The sequence below is a fragment of the Balaenoptera ricei genome, chromosome 2 (genome assembly GCF_028023285.1).
Source record: "Balaenoptera ricei isolate mBalRic1 chromosome 2, mBalRic1.hap2, whole genome shotgun sequence".
In the NCBI taxonomy this organism is placed as follows: domain Eukaryota; kingdom Metazoa; phylum Chordata; class Mammalia; order Artiodactyla; family Balaenopteridae; genus Balaenoptera; species Balaenoptera ricei.
The window spans coordinates 110,461,505-110,476,233 of record NC_082640.1 but is presented as its reverse complement, the minus strand read 5'-3'; the positions used below and the strand labels follow the sequence as shown (position 1 = coordinate 110,476,233).

Sequence of the window (14,729 nt, the reverse complement as noted above, 5' to 3'; positions counted from 1 at the left end):
TACAAGCATGGGCTCCATATACACAAGACCATGTCCCTGGTCAGGACTGCTTAAATCAGGGATAGAAATCTGATCCAAGCTGGCCCAGTTGGAGTCTCTTCCCCAACAATTAGAGTTTAGGATTGAAGGGTGGCACTGACTAGGAGTGAGTGGATTTAAGTCACAGAGAAGTGCTCCAAGGATGGCCCTTGAGCGCTGTCCCAGTGGATGTTGGAAGGCTCTGCTTCCTGTTCTTCCTGCTCTTGGCTTTTCTACTCTTTCTCTGATTTCACTAAATTGCCCATGAATTTCATGAAATTGGATATGCTTCTCTTTTTGTTAAGGTAGCCAAAATCAGTTTCAGTTGCTTGCAACCAGGAGTAATTTAAGAGTGCTCTTCAAAATTGCAGAGGCAGAGAAACATGGTGAAGGGGAAACTGAAACTCAAGATAGACAAAGAGATAGTAAGATAGAGTCTAGGTATTTAAGATGTGTTCATCTAATGATTTAAAGTGACCGTTGCAAGAGTTACCTTTGTAATCCCGGAACAACTTTTGGCATTTTTTTTTTTTTTTTTTAAATTTTATAGCTACTTTTATTTTTATTTATTTATTTATTTTTGGCTGTGCTGGGTCTTCGGTTCGTGCGAGGGCTTTCTCTAGTTGCGGCAAGTGGGGGCCACTCTTCATCGCGGTGCGGGGACCGCTCTTCATCGCGGTGTGGGGGCCGCTCTTCATCGCGGTGTGCGGGCCTCTCACCATCGCGGCCTCTGTTGTTGAGGAGCACAGGCTCCAGACGCACAGGCTCAGTAATTGTGGCTCACGGGCCCAGCTGCTCCGCGGCATGTGGGATCTTCCCAGACCAGGGCTCGAACCCGCGTCCCCCGCATTAGCAGGCAGACTCCCAACCACTGCGCCACCGGGGAAGCCCGGCATTTTTTGAGGAGCCGTTTTTAACTGCGTGCACGGCTTTGTAGTGGAACCTTTGGCACACTAAAGACCAGTCAGATGGTATGCAAGGTTTTCAAGGATGAAAGTGTTTCCATTTGAGGGCTTCTTGAAGAGACTAGGGTGGTTTAGTCAGGGTGAGATGTCTCAGGAAACAGGAGTGGCTTTCAGGTGCTTAAAGGACTACTGGAAGAGAAGTTGAATTTACTCATTTCAGCTCTGGAAGGAAGAACAAGCATCCACAGAAGGATATTAATGGAAATGGATTTTAACTCAGAATAAGGGGATTTTTTTTTTTTTTTAACATTTAGAGCTGTCTGGCATGCTATGAGATTTCCTTGTAGGGTAGAGAACAATTTGCCATAGAAGAGTTCAAGCTGAGATTGGATGGCCGTTCACAAAGGTTACTATGAAAGAGAGAATCCAGAATTGGGATGGAATGGATAACTTCTAAATTTCCTTTAAATCCAAGATTCCACCATTTTCCATATAAATATTATTAACTCCTTGGCTAGAAAAATGCCAGCCCACATTCTGACAGAATGCAATAGGATTTAAAGCACTTTGCAAATACAGTTTTTATGAAAAATGTTTTCCTTCCTTTATTAAAAAGAAAAACCCTATAGGCTACAAGCTGTCATTGAAGGAAGACATTTCCAAAAAATAAGAGAGGCAAAAATGTATTTTCTCTTCTCTAAATTGGAATTGACAGTGATTAACGGTTTCACAGCCAGGTGCTTCACTGAATTAAAAAAACTCTCTGTAATATTAACATAATCATACAAAACCCAGGGAATACTGAATTGCATTGTCTCTAAATTTCTAAGCTATAAGAAACTGAGTAGATTCCTTGAGTTATTTTAGGGAATAAATCAGAATCCCAACTCTTCCCCACCCCAGACCTTTAGAAATGAAAAAAATGTTACCATAGCACATTCTGTTAAACCTAAAAAGCTCAGATATTTTATCTACCACACTCCACAACACTCATATAATCTAGTCCCTTTCACAACTCTGTGACCCTTTGTGTATTTTAGATTATTATTCTTAACTAGAGGGTAAGAACTGGGTTATTCTAGTTTATCATTTACCATAGCCAGCAGATGTTGACATTCAGTAATCATGTCTTAAACAAGAAGGGACAAGCAAAGCCACTTAGTTTGAAATCCTGGTCTTATAGACTCCATCAGACATAGTCTGACATCATGAAGCTTTTCATAATCTCTTTCATAATCTTACTCTCATGTAAAAACCTTTGAAAATGTAAACACACATATAACCATTCATTAGCTCTCTACTCTGTTTATTTGTGGATTACATTTATAAAGAGCATTCAAAAGAATCCAGTCTTTTCTCTTTGCAAATTGGATTCTCAAGTCATTTTAAAGACACCGTTTCCAACATAAGTAAAAAACATGGGCTTCCCTGGTGGCACAGTGGTTGAGAATCTGCCTGCCAATGCAGGGGACACGGATTCGTGCCCTGGTCTGGGAAGATCCCACATGCCACGGAGCAACTGGGCCCGTGAGCCACAATTACTGAGCCTGCGCGTCTGGAGCCTGTGCTCCGCAACGGGAGAGGCTGCGATAGTGAGAGGCCCGCGCACCGCGATGAAGAGTGGCCCCCACTTGCCGCAACTAGAGAAAGCCCTCGCACAGAAACGAAGACCCAACACAGCCAAAAATAAATAAATAAATAAAGTAGCTATAACAAAACAAAAAAAACTCATTTTTGGAAATGTAAAAAATACAAAAGGTACAAAGAAGAAGAAACAATGATCCATATTCCCACCAGGAGGAATTAACTACACTCGGTATATTCTCTCCCCCTATTTTAGGAAACACACTAAAAAATATCATCTATGTTGATGATTAAGATTTCAAATACGGCAGAAAGTTACAAAGATGACAGTTTTAAAAACTCATCTCCAATATTACAATTCCCATCATTAACCTTAGTGAATATCATTTCAGACATCTATCTATCTATTGATCTATCTATCTATTAGAATGGATGGATATTTAGGTAGAAATACTTTTATAAAGATGAATAGAGATGCTATTTATAACAAAATGATTAATTTTAAAAAAGTTTTCAAGCAATTAAAAGAAACAATTGAAACTAAAGAACGGTCAAGCTTCAAATAAGTTTACCCCTTTTCAAAATACATTATTTCTTTTAAAAAATCTCTCTATGGCTAAAGTATCATGAAAACTATTAAGAAATCGGAGTCCTTGTTATTAATTATATTACCGTTTATATGAGCTTTCTTCCTCAGACAGTATCAACTGACTTCCTTTTTTGAAAGGTTAACACTTCTGTAAGTTCCTCCCTTCCTCACCTCCAGAGTATTATTAGATGTTACTATTATTTCTATATTGTTCAGGTTATATATTCCATTTTGCTATGGGAATGTATTTTGAGAGTTGTTTTGTGCTTAAATGATTGAATGCATACAGCCTCTGGGAGTGATATCTTTTTTTTTTTCTTTTTAAATTTTATTTATTTTTTGGCTGCGTTGGGTCTTCATTGCTGCACGCAGGCCTTCTCTAGTTGCGGCGAGCGGGGGCTACTCTTCATTGTGGTGCACGGGCTTCTCATTGCGGTGGCTTCTCTTGTAGCGGAGCATGGGCCCTAGTAGTTGTGGCGCACGGGCTTAGTTGCTCCGCGGCATGTGGGATCTTCCCGGACCAGGGATCAAACCCATGTCCCCTGCATTGGCGGGCAGATTCTTAACCACTGCTCCACCAGGGAAGTCCTGGGAGTGATATCTTTGTGCTTTACTTTCAGTTATTTTATTTACTGTCTGATAAACGACACCCACTAACTGGACACAATCATTCATCATGCCCAATACTTAGGGTCTCCAAAGCTGTGTAAACCATTATCACTCATCACCAAAAAGTTGTTGAGTACCATTTGGTGGTAGGCATTGCTGAGTGCTGAAAATTCAGGGTTGAAGAGCCCGTATTCCTTGCCCTCAAGAATTGAGAGCAACCAAAGTATTTTAAAGTCCTAGTGTGTTGGCTCCTTGAAAGTGCTTCTATTACTTCTTTAACCTCAGAGCCCATCCTATGGCCTGGTATTCCATAAGCCCGCAATTAATACTTGTTCAGTTAAATGGGCCTTTATGTGCCAGAAACTGTGGTGAGTTAAAAGTTATATCTAATTTTGTCTTGACAACAAATCTATTAGGTAGGAATTTATTGTCTCCATTTTATAGATGAGGAAGCTGAGTCACAGTCAGTAATATCCCAAAGTTATGCAACAGGATTTAATTGTAAAACTCATTATTTTTTCATGACACCTGGTCATTTATGTTGGAAGTCATAGAGGAAAGAGGCATATGAACTACTGATTATAATACAGTGGGATGAATAATATAATAGTGTATATACAGTCCAGAGGTTAAGAGGCTGCTTGGTGGTGAATCTCCACTCTACCATCTATTTGCTATATGACATCGAGCAAGCTCCTTCCCTTCTCTAAGCCTCTGTTTCCTATCTGTAAAATAGGATTAAGAGTGGGAAGATTAAATGAAATGATTCAGGTAAAATGTTTGGTGTAATACTTGCCACAAGTGCTTGAGAAAGAGTAGCCTTTCATATTATGTTTACAAAGTGCTCTGGAAGCTCGAAGGAATGAATCATTTTTTGTTTCCCCTGGATTTTCAGGGGAGAGGACACTTGTGCTTGGGTGTGCTGGCAGCATAGGAATTCATTGGGGGAGAGGTAGACGGAGTCTTGGAAGAAAGAGAAACATTAAACATAGGACTGGAGATCCTGCCGAGTATTTGCATTACCCTATTCAATTCCTGAAACTTCCTTCCTTCACTTGTACGTCTCAGGAGTGTCCAAATAGGAGTATCTGTGTTTAGAGAGGCTGACTTACAAATAGTCCATTGTATCTTACTGGACCATCTTCCCATTGAGAAGGTGAATTAGTCAGTGTCTGTACAGCTCTGAGGAAATGTGAGGTGACAGGGAAGTTTTAGGGCTATTGGTCCAGGAGGCCAGGGGCCATTCCAGGCCAACTTAAGAGCACCTGTTGGTCCTCAGAAGAAGCCTGCCACCTGTCTGATATTCCAGAACAGTGTTCCTCAGCCTCGTTTTCATTGTCCTTCTCCTTTAGACTTTTCTCTAATTGCTCTCTCCACCCTTGCCATGACATGTTAATAGCACAGATTACTGCATATCTGGTTATATATTAGTATGTGTTCATCCCTACTTCATACATAAAAAGAGTAAGATTTTTGACCCTCTCCCCAAGAACCAACTTGTGTGAAACAGACTTCAGAGGGCCTGCTCAGGTAAGCTGCTGGTCTGGAGCTGACCCTGAACTTGAAGGCTCTAACTGCTGTATTTTTTTATTATGCTTTCAGTTGTACTTCCGCAGCGATCCCTACGGCACCAGCTTCCCAACTCGTCTCTCTCTTTCTGCTTCCTCGCGTGCCCTTTCACAGTCAATTTTCCATATAGCAGCCCGGGTGACCTTTTAAAAATGTAATCAGATCACGTCTGTCCTCTGCTTAAAACTCTCAAATACCTTCCCATTGGACTAAGAATAAAATTTGGACTCTATATCACGGCCCCCAAAGTCTACCTGATCTGTTCCTGCCTCGCACTCCAGTCTCAGCGCGCGGGGGAGGACGCTCACGGACAGACAAAAGCCATCGGGCAGAAAGTCACAGGGTTTTGCGGCAAGGAGCTCTCGGGGTGTGGGGATAACCGCTGAGAGGGTGTGGGTGAGGATATGGGCAAGCAGGGACAGCAGTGGCTACCACACTGGAGGGCACAGAGAAGGGGATTTGTGTGCTCATCAAGGTCAGGAAAGACTTCTCTGAACAAGTGACAGTGATGGAACCACGATATGAAAGATGATTATGCATTAACTGGGTGAAAGAGGGATGGCATTCATGGTCTAAGTGGAGGGAACAGCATGTGCAGAGCCCACGCAGCGGGAGGGAGTGGGCGGCACGTGAGCCACTGGAAGGGAACTGTGGCTGCAGCAGGATATGAAATGATGCTGCAGAAACAGGTGGGGTCCTCTTCACACAGGGCCTGTCCGGCCATGTTAAGGGCTGCGGTCTGTCTTAAGAGCAAGATTGCCACTGAAGGGTTTTAACTGTGTGACTAGTTGAGGAGGAGACAAGGTCAGATTTTGTTTTCGAAAGATTGCTCTGGTTGCAGTGTGAGCGTAGACCAGTTGCGAGGCACTGCAGTGGGAGGGTGGCCAACTGGTGCTGGTTTTCCTGGGTACCTGGCTGGGTTTAGCAATGAAAGGCTTGCATCCAAGAAACTCCCCCATTCATGGGCAAGCCCACCCGCTGGTCACCCAGTGCTGGGCAGTTGTTCAGGTGAGAGATAACGGGTGTCTCATGAAAGATGCAGGATCGTCTCTTCCCTAGACTCACATCGGAAGAGAGAAGGTCAGCACCATGAACCCCTGTTTCTGAAAGCCCCTTAGAATTGGCCTCCCCAAATATACAGGTGACACAGCAATACACACACACACACACATCCCTAATATGCAAATTGCTTTAGGTAAGCCTCGATTATTTTTCCTATACAGGCTGAGTGGCATCACGTTTTTGACATCTCAAAGCCTGGAGCCTGCCCAAGAGAAGGTCAATCTAGGTAAGAAGTGGGGCTAAGTCATTGCCGCACCTTGAACCTCTGCTCACTGTCAAGCTGTACCCTTGCCCTGGGCTTCTACACCGTCTCTTCACCCCCAGCTTCCTGGTTCTAGCCTTGCTTTCCCACGCATGCTGTTAGCCCCCCAAACCCCACTAAAGCTTGCTCTATGACCATGCTGTACTGCAGAGCACTTTCGTGGTCCCCAGTTGCCCTCTAAAGAAAGTAAAGAGCTCCATGCTTAGATTTCAGAGCTGCTCCCCCCACCCCCTTATCTCACCCTTCCCACTTTCTTCTAGCCCCGGGAGGCAGAAGATGTTTGTTACTAAACCATCCAAAAGAATTGAGGGAGGAATGTTGCTACTCCTACTCCCACTATAAATAGCTAACTGGGCCCACTATGTGCCAGGCACTGTTTTTAAACACTTTATATATGTAGTTATTAATATTTATATTAATAAATGGATCACTCATTGGACAGACCTTTATTGAATACCCATGATTTTCTAGTTAATCGCTCAAGGATAGGACATAGCCGGGAACAAACTCCTCTTTCCTGGTGGTTACGTTCTACAGTATGTGGGGAGAGACTGAGTAATTGATGGATGTGTAATGTGGCATATGGTAAGTTCCATGGGAGAGACGCATCTGGGTGAGGGCTGGAGAGTGACATTGGCCGTGGGCACTTTTTCGTGTCGTGTCACCTAGGAAGCCTTTTCATGAGTTGTCATTTGAGCAGATACCCGAAGGCAGCCAGAGACTGAGTCATAAAGATTCTGGAAAATTTTCAGGCAAGGGGAACAACAACAACAAAATATATATACATATATATATATATATATATATATATATATATATATATACACACACACACACACATACACACACACACACACGAACACACACACACATGCACACACACACATATGGTTTATGGTGGGATCCTGAAATCATACCTTTCATTCTTCTCTCAGGCACTAGTCAAGGTTTCATAAATTCATTTCCCCCCTTGTTTAAAATCTTGGAGCATCAAAAAAAAAAATCTCTTTTCTTCACTTTTTATATCTCCAACTGTCACTTTGATCTTTAATGGAAATTTTGGTATTAATTCAGCCTTTTACTCTCTAATCTGACTTTCTGTATTTTTCATATTTTTCTCTCCTTGATACACATTTTAATGATGGAAAGCCAGTTTTGTTCCTGATAATGATTTTTTTGTCCACTTTAATTGTGTTTTTGGAAAGCAAAGCCCAAGCCATCATTGCTCATTATCTGGCTACAAATAATAATGTGCTTGAATTTCCAGGCAGAGACACAGGTTGGACCTATGTCTTCAGATAATGATACTTCAGTCCACTGTTTACTGAATATCTGCCATCTTTAAGGCATGTGCTGTAGGGAGTACAAAGATGGTGATGATGACAGTCCCTTCCCTTAGAGAGCTTTTGATCAAACGGGAAAAATAAGTCACAGAAGGTTAATTGGCCATTAGAGGCAGGGTGTGTTGGGAGTCTGTTCCTGGATAACGTGGGTCTGAATCACAAAATAATAATAGCAATTACTTTTATAGTGCCTACCAAGTATCAGACACTAGGTTCTCAACGCCAGTAGGTCTCCCAGGTGTCATTACTACCTGTACTTTAGGGATGAGAAATTGAAGCACATAGAGATTACATAGCTGAGGTTACTATGCTGAATGGAAGAGCTGGGATTTGAACCAAGGCAGTATCAGTCCTAAAGCTGTGCGAAGGGAGGGATGCCTTGAAACTCCGAGCTATGAGGCAAGGAACCTAAGGACATCTGAAGTCTGAGTTCATGGGCACCGTTGTGATTAAGCCAAACATTCTAACAGAGAAGGCCAAACAGATTTGATCCCCAGTGCAGGACACGGATACATCGTAGGCTGGTAAGAGCCCGAGAAGGGCCTCAAGTTGAAGATTTTTGCCTTTGTGCATGGGCCAGGAGAGAGCAATTAAAGCACCTCTTGGGCTTCCCTGGTGGCGCAGTGGTTGAGAATCTGCCTGCTAATGCAGGGAACACGGGTTCGAGCCCTGGTCTGGGAGGATCCCACATGCCACGGAGCGGCTGGGCCCGTGAGCCACAATTACTGAGCCTGCGCGTCTGGAGCCTGTGCTCCCCAACAGGAGAGGCCGCGATAGTGAGAGGCCCGCGCACCGCGATGAAGAGTGGCCCCCCCTTGCCACAACTAGTGAAAGCCCTCGCACAGAAACGAAGACCCAACATAGCCATAAATTAAAAATAAATAAATAAATAAAGCACCTCTTCAGCTGGTACATGTTAAATGCCGAATAAAGGGTTTGCACCAAAGGAGAAAAGGCTTTGTAAGTGCTGAGTGGAGATATCACTGTGTCCTGGGTCTCACTCAAGCTAATAATGAATTTTCTTTTATAATAGAGGTGGAAATAATAAGCCTTGATTAATTCCTCTATTTTTCACCCATGTTAATTTTACATTCAGTCCTACTTGTTTCCCACACTTCACTTGCTTTCCTTCTGGTTCTTGCATGACTGACGGAAGTTTGGTTTTTCCCCCTACTTGTAAATTTCATATGCTATTTCCTTTGCCTACTTCCACCCCTTACCGTCCTGTGGTATCTTTTTTCTCCAGAAGTCTAGGTTCTGATTCCACACGCGCCCTGAATTTGTTCTACCTAGAAAAGTAATTTGGAGAGTGGGCTCCATTTCTCTGCAGGGGGATTATGAAATCGCATTGAAAATAGGGAGAATAAAAAGCTATTTTACAGATGAAGACCCTGAGGTGAAGCGAGGTTTAAGTGACTTACAGAAGAAGATCATTCTGTTAGCAACTGGCAAAGCTGGATTTGAGCCCAAGCCTTCTGACTGTGAATTCATTGTTTTTTCTTTGGTCTGCGCTGCCGGGGTGGAAACTCTCTCACATGAAGATTGATCAGTCCTGGACCAGTTGTACCATGGGGTGAGTGCTCCATATTCTATGACTAAAAGAAGAGGAATTCGTGAACGAGTGGTCTTCTGAATGAGGCTTGGTGTCCCTGGTCAGTCCTGTAAGGGATTTTCAGAGCTAGGGCTCTGGGGCAAACCATCTGGGTTCAAATCCCAGCTCAGCCACTTACCAGCTGTGAGACCTTAAGCAAATTACCTACCCTCTCTGTGCCTCAGTTTCTTCATTACAAGAACAGGGATAAATAATAGTACCTACCTCATAGACTTTTTTGCCTGTGTGAAAATAAATGTGTTAAAACAGATAAAGCCCTAAGAAGAGTGCCCAGCACATGGTGAGTGATCACTAAACGAGTAATTACCTATTTAATTAACTATTTAATAGTAATTAGCTATTGAAAGAGCTAAAGCTATTTACCTTAGGTATCTAAAGCTTTTGCTTGAGAACCAAAGCTTACAAACACTCTTGGTACTCCTAAGTTGTGTCTTAGCTGCAGGCAGAAGCATTAGGATTTTCTCGGTGCTGGGAAGACCTCTGACCGAATCAATACTGCTTCTATTTAAGTGAAGCTGAATTCCCTAAATTGGCTCTACAGCCTGTCATTACCTTTGACAGGGCAAGCCTGCAAATGAAAATACTGTGTTGGCTAACTCATGTAGTCAAAAGCTGAATGATTTCTATCTGGTCATATTTTGAAAATGACTTTTCTTAAGGACAGGAAAGAAAATATATTACGAGCAAGGGGAAGGGAAGCAGGAGGAGGCTGGTTAGAGGTGCCAAAGACAAATTCTCCATCCAGAATAGTGTAGAGGAAAATGTCTGACATACAGTTGGCCTCCAAGGAATGATTTTTTAAATGGAAAATGTGCCATTTGTTTTGGGGACCCTCCAGCCAGGTAGTTCTCTCAAACCTCCCTCAGCGAAGTCCACTTATCTCTCACATCTGATCAGATAAGTTGCTTTTTTAAATAAGATTATGCATGTGAGATTCTTTGAAAAAGTATAAGGCGCTGTGGGATTTTAAGGCACTGTAGCCTCAGCTCAACTCTGACAATAAATAAACATTCCAATTGGGGCAGGACCTCTCATTTGAGGGGGCTGCTATATGGGTAAGAATTTCTTGATGCTTTTGACATCTCTGGGAGAATACGGCTAAGTATGTGTGTGGGGGGTAGGCAGGTAGGTATTTCCAGGGCCTCTCTGCTTTGATGTGAACTAAAGTTTGACCTCACTGGGGCCATACTTATCTTTTGGTTTCTAGTTCCCAGGCCAGCAGATATATAGCAAGCACTGTGTGAAGTGTTCTAAGCTTAGCTTTTGAGGACTCATTTCTTCACTTAAAAACAAAGGAAAGAGGAGAAGATGTGGAAAAACAAGGGCTGCCTGCCTTCTTGAATTTCATATGAAAAGAAGTAATGAAAGAAGGAAATATAAAGCACTTAGAAGATTGAGGAATTTTCTTCTATAATGTCACTTCCCTCCCTAGAAATAACCTAGACAATCTCTATGATTGAGACTCTAGTTCTTAAAAAATAGTTCTTTCCTCTGAAAGGAATCTAGTTTTATTAATTAAAGCAAGTATGTGGTAGGAAAAATTCTCTCCATCTGAAAGATCTGCTCAGTTTCACAGGCTCCCGATCTAGCCCCATGGGTCCGTTCCCAGATTTTGAAACAGAAATCATGACACAATAGAACCGTTACAGTTTGCTTTTTGAAGCACTGCAGTGTGGAATGTGGAAATGTTTCTGATTTCCCAACCGTTCTGTAAGTCCAAATATGGGTCAGTTAGCCATACACAGGGATATTGCCATTGGTAACGTTCATACAGTATGAGAGTTGGGAACATGAAAAACTACATGATATTTGCTCATTTGATCTCATGCCTCACAGGAATCTAGATATACTAGATTGATCCTTCAAATACCAGTAGATCAAATTCTGGGTTTTATGGAATTCAATGGTCTACTTAACTGAACCAGGGACATTTTAATGATTATTGGGATCTACTATTTTTGTTGGAAATGAAAATTTTATGATGTGGAATATTATGGAATGTAGCTTAAAAGAGCAAAAACTCTTTGTCTTTCCAAGAAGAATATGTACCATAATATTCTTATGGTACATATACAAAAAAATAATACTAGCTCAGGATGGGAGTATTCTGAAGTCCAACTCATCCAAGTACCCAGTTGTCATGGAGGTAAAACCTAGAAGACCAGGTAATGGATTGAACTCTGAGAGGGGGTAGATATTAAGGAAGACTAATAGGTCTGGAGTACTGGATTTTTAATGGTTTAATTTCCTCAGAATCTCTATCAAATAGTCATCATCATGCACTTAAAAATGTCCAATTACAGCAAGCCTTCCAAAGGAACCCACTCCAGTTGGATGACTTTGATTTTCCCTTCTTTTGGATGGGAGCCATATTTATCATTGAGTTTCTTCTCTTCCTTATCCTTTTCTGTATCATTTGCTTCTTCTTCACCCTATGTGGACTTAATAACCCAGCAATCACTTGTTTATGGGTTGAAGTGAGGCCACAATAATAACACCTTAATATGTGAATCTTAGTTTTTCCTGTTTACATAGGACTTCTTCCACCTCTTAAAACATCCCCAGTTATTTCCTGGAGCCTCATATGTGCTCAGCCATCAGACTAGTCATACTGTCCCACAGCCTTATCCTCGCTGCACCTTGTCCTGGCCTCTTCTGCTGGTCCCCTCTGTGAAAACGACACCCTGCTGAGCACAACAGGCTCCTGTGATGGCCTTCTGGAGTTCTCAGGGCACCGAAGGAGATGGTGCATGGGAAAGAATGACTCCTTTTCCAACCCTGGCCATGCTCTCTCACCTGGGCCCTGAAGCATCACTGCTTGGTTTCATAGTCTTAAAAAGTCTTTTATGAACACAAAGGATTTTCCTACCTCCTTTCCTCTGTGGGTTAGATATTGTCCCTTTCTGTCCGTTGTCCTCATCTTTCTCTCCCTCTCCTCCTGTCTCTTACCTACAATTTCCCCTCTCTCTCCAGATTCCTATAACTAAATATGTCCCCTTCATTCTTCTTGTCTCTCTGATCCCCAAAACTTCTTCTGTATATCCACTCATATAATAAACTCAGGAGGGATTCCTGGTCTGTCAGTTTCACAAAAAGGTGGACTGGATATCCCAGGCCAGCCGCAGGTTGGTCACTCTGCTACGCAACAGCTTTAGACTGATGTTTTTCAGCTGCTCCGTCATTTTCCTGTGGGATGTGTGGTGTTGCTCTTTTATTGGAAAATCTCTGGGAAGGTCATCCTTGTACTACCTGCATTATTTCAGCGATATGGTTCCCCACGCCCACCCTATTCTCTTCCTCCTCAAAGTCACATTCTTTCATTCTCCATCCTTTATATTTTCCTCCAGCTTTATTGAAATGATTTGCTTTCTCTTTGCCATTTCCCAACGTTTAAAATCCTTTCTAATAAGCTAGAGTATTGAGAGCCAGTCTTCAAGCCCCTACTACTCGAATTTTCTGTACTGAAAGGACTGTGAACTTCGGGGTTACACTGACCTTGTGTTGAAGCCCAACTCTACCACCTCCTTCTGTGAACTTCATTTATTATGATGTATAAAATGAAAATAACAACCTTATGAGGCAGAAGATAATTGCTAGAGTTAAATGAGATAACAAAGGCAGACTTTCTAACTCAGTGTCAAACCACATAACCAGTGTCAGTCTCCTCTCCTTCCCTTTTCCTTCCCATCTCTTGGTGACAAGTTGCATTTTGTTGCACACTGGTAGTGGTCATTCACTGCATGCTAATCCTCATAACACTCCCGTGATATGTGGTGTGCTTTCCTCATCTTGCCATCCTGCTTCCAGGCTAAGTATACAGTGGCCTCTGCATCAAGTTCGCCATGGAACCTCGAGTTAGTATGTGCACTGATCATTTAGTCATAAATCCGTATGTTCCACCTCTTTGTACCTTAGTAGTGGTGTCAAATTTTCACTGATACTGTAAAATCTGTGAGCACCTTAGATGCATCATACGTGTCTCCCATTTGAATCATTGTGTTTTGCACACTATACATATCCATGCATTATGATGACAGCTAGTGATATAAACACACAATTGTATAAACGACCACCTTTCTAACCGCATTTGTGAATGTGTTCATTGTACAGATTTTACTGAAACACCTTAGAATTGAAGAAGAACTAACTGTAGTGATGGTTATAAGAGTGACATTTTGGGTCTGGGAATGCAGTTGCAACTGAAGAAAAGGAATGGGGAAATGTTGCATCCTGTCTCCCAACACCAAGATTTAAGAAAACCCCATAGTTCATTTTCCCTTCCTTAATAATTAGATTCCAAGACCCATTGGTGGAATTAAATTTACATGCCCAGAAGTTATTTATAGTATAAAATGTTGGTATTTACTGAAATATTTCATGTTCCAAAACATGCCTTTTAGAAGAATAACTCGAATGCTGTAAATCCGTTTGTCTCAAATAGGCCCCCAGTGCAGCCAGCGGGTGTTTCTCATGATGATGTCAGGCCCAAGAAGGATTTTCTTGGTAAATCCTGATCTGCTTAATCCATACAGAATTCCCCCAACTGGAAAACTGATTTATCATGCAAGTACATGCCCACTTGAGAGAACATTTTTACTTAATCTGATGACAAAAGAGTATTTAATAGTGTGCTCCCTGGTGGCCTCATCTGATTCACAGATTTACTCTGCAATTTGTGAGATAGAAATTTGGGCTAATTGCACCTTTTTATAAAAGGCTACAAAAAAAAAATTATGGAACTCCAGGCCTTTGTGTCCTTCTAATTCTACATTCTTATTACCATCACAGACCTATTTGCTGTACTTATTATATATTTGCTTTTATTTCAAATTGTTTTTGAAACTTGTCACAGACACCGTAAACTCTTCCTGACATCAGAACTGTGCTCGGAGTCCTTCAGTTCCCAGGGCTTCCCTTGTGTGCTGGCAAGGCAGAGGGATATATCACTCTTTCTGTTAGATAGAAAGCAGTGAAATTGAGAGATTTCTTGTTTTCTTCATGAAGACTATAATTTTATGATTTTCTATGTATTCCTACAACGTCACAATGTCAGAAGGAAAGCACTTCTTGTTTTCTTCATGAAGACTATAATTTTATGATTTTCTATGTATTCCTACAATGTCACAATGTCAGAAGGAAAGCACTAAGCTAGTCTACACTGCAGAAGCAAAATTTC

General features: G+C 41.9%; 1 protein-coding gene and 1 long non-coding RNA gene across 5 annotated transcripts in view; one reads left to right on the top strand and one right to left on the bottom strand.

Annotated features, from left to right (window-relative positions):
• The window catches only part of FMN1 (formin 1), a 452,266-nt gene that overhangs the window by 8,712 nt on the left and 428,825 nt on the right, over positions 1-14,729 (top strand). For 2 of the 3 annotated variants that reach the window (XM_059913699.1, XM_059913696.1), the window contains exons 3-4: positions 6,498-6,562; positions 9,483-9,514. The gene's annotated coding sequence lies outside the window, so the exon portion shown is untranslated. The remainder of the gene's footprint in view (positions 1-6,497; positions 6,563-9,482; positions 9,515-14,729) is intronic. The other variant, XM_059913697.1, reaches the window with a different exon arrangement.
• The window catches only part of LOC132359526 (uncharacterized), a 28,567-nt gene continuing 14,383 nt past the window's right edge, over positions 546-14,729 (bottom strand). For both annotated transcript variants that reach the window (XR_009500865.1, XR_009500866.1), the window contains 2 exons: positions 9,363-9,536; positions 546-1,145 (listed from right to left, as the gene is read on the bottom strand). This is a non-coding gene — a long non-coding RNA (uncharacterized LOC132359526). The remainder of the gene's footprint in view (positions 1,146-9,362; positions 9,537-14,729) is intronic.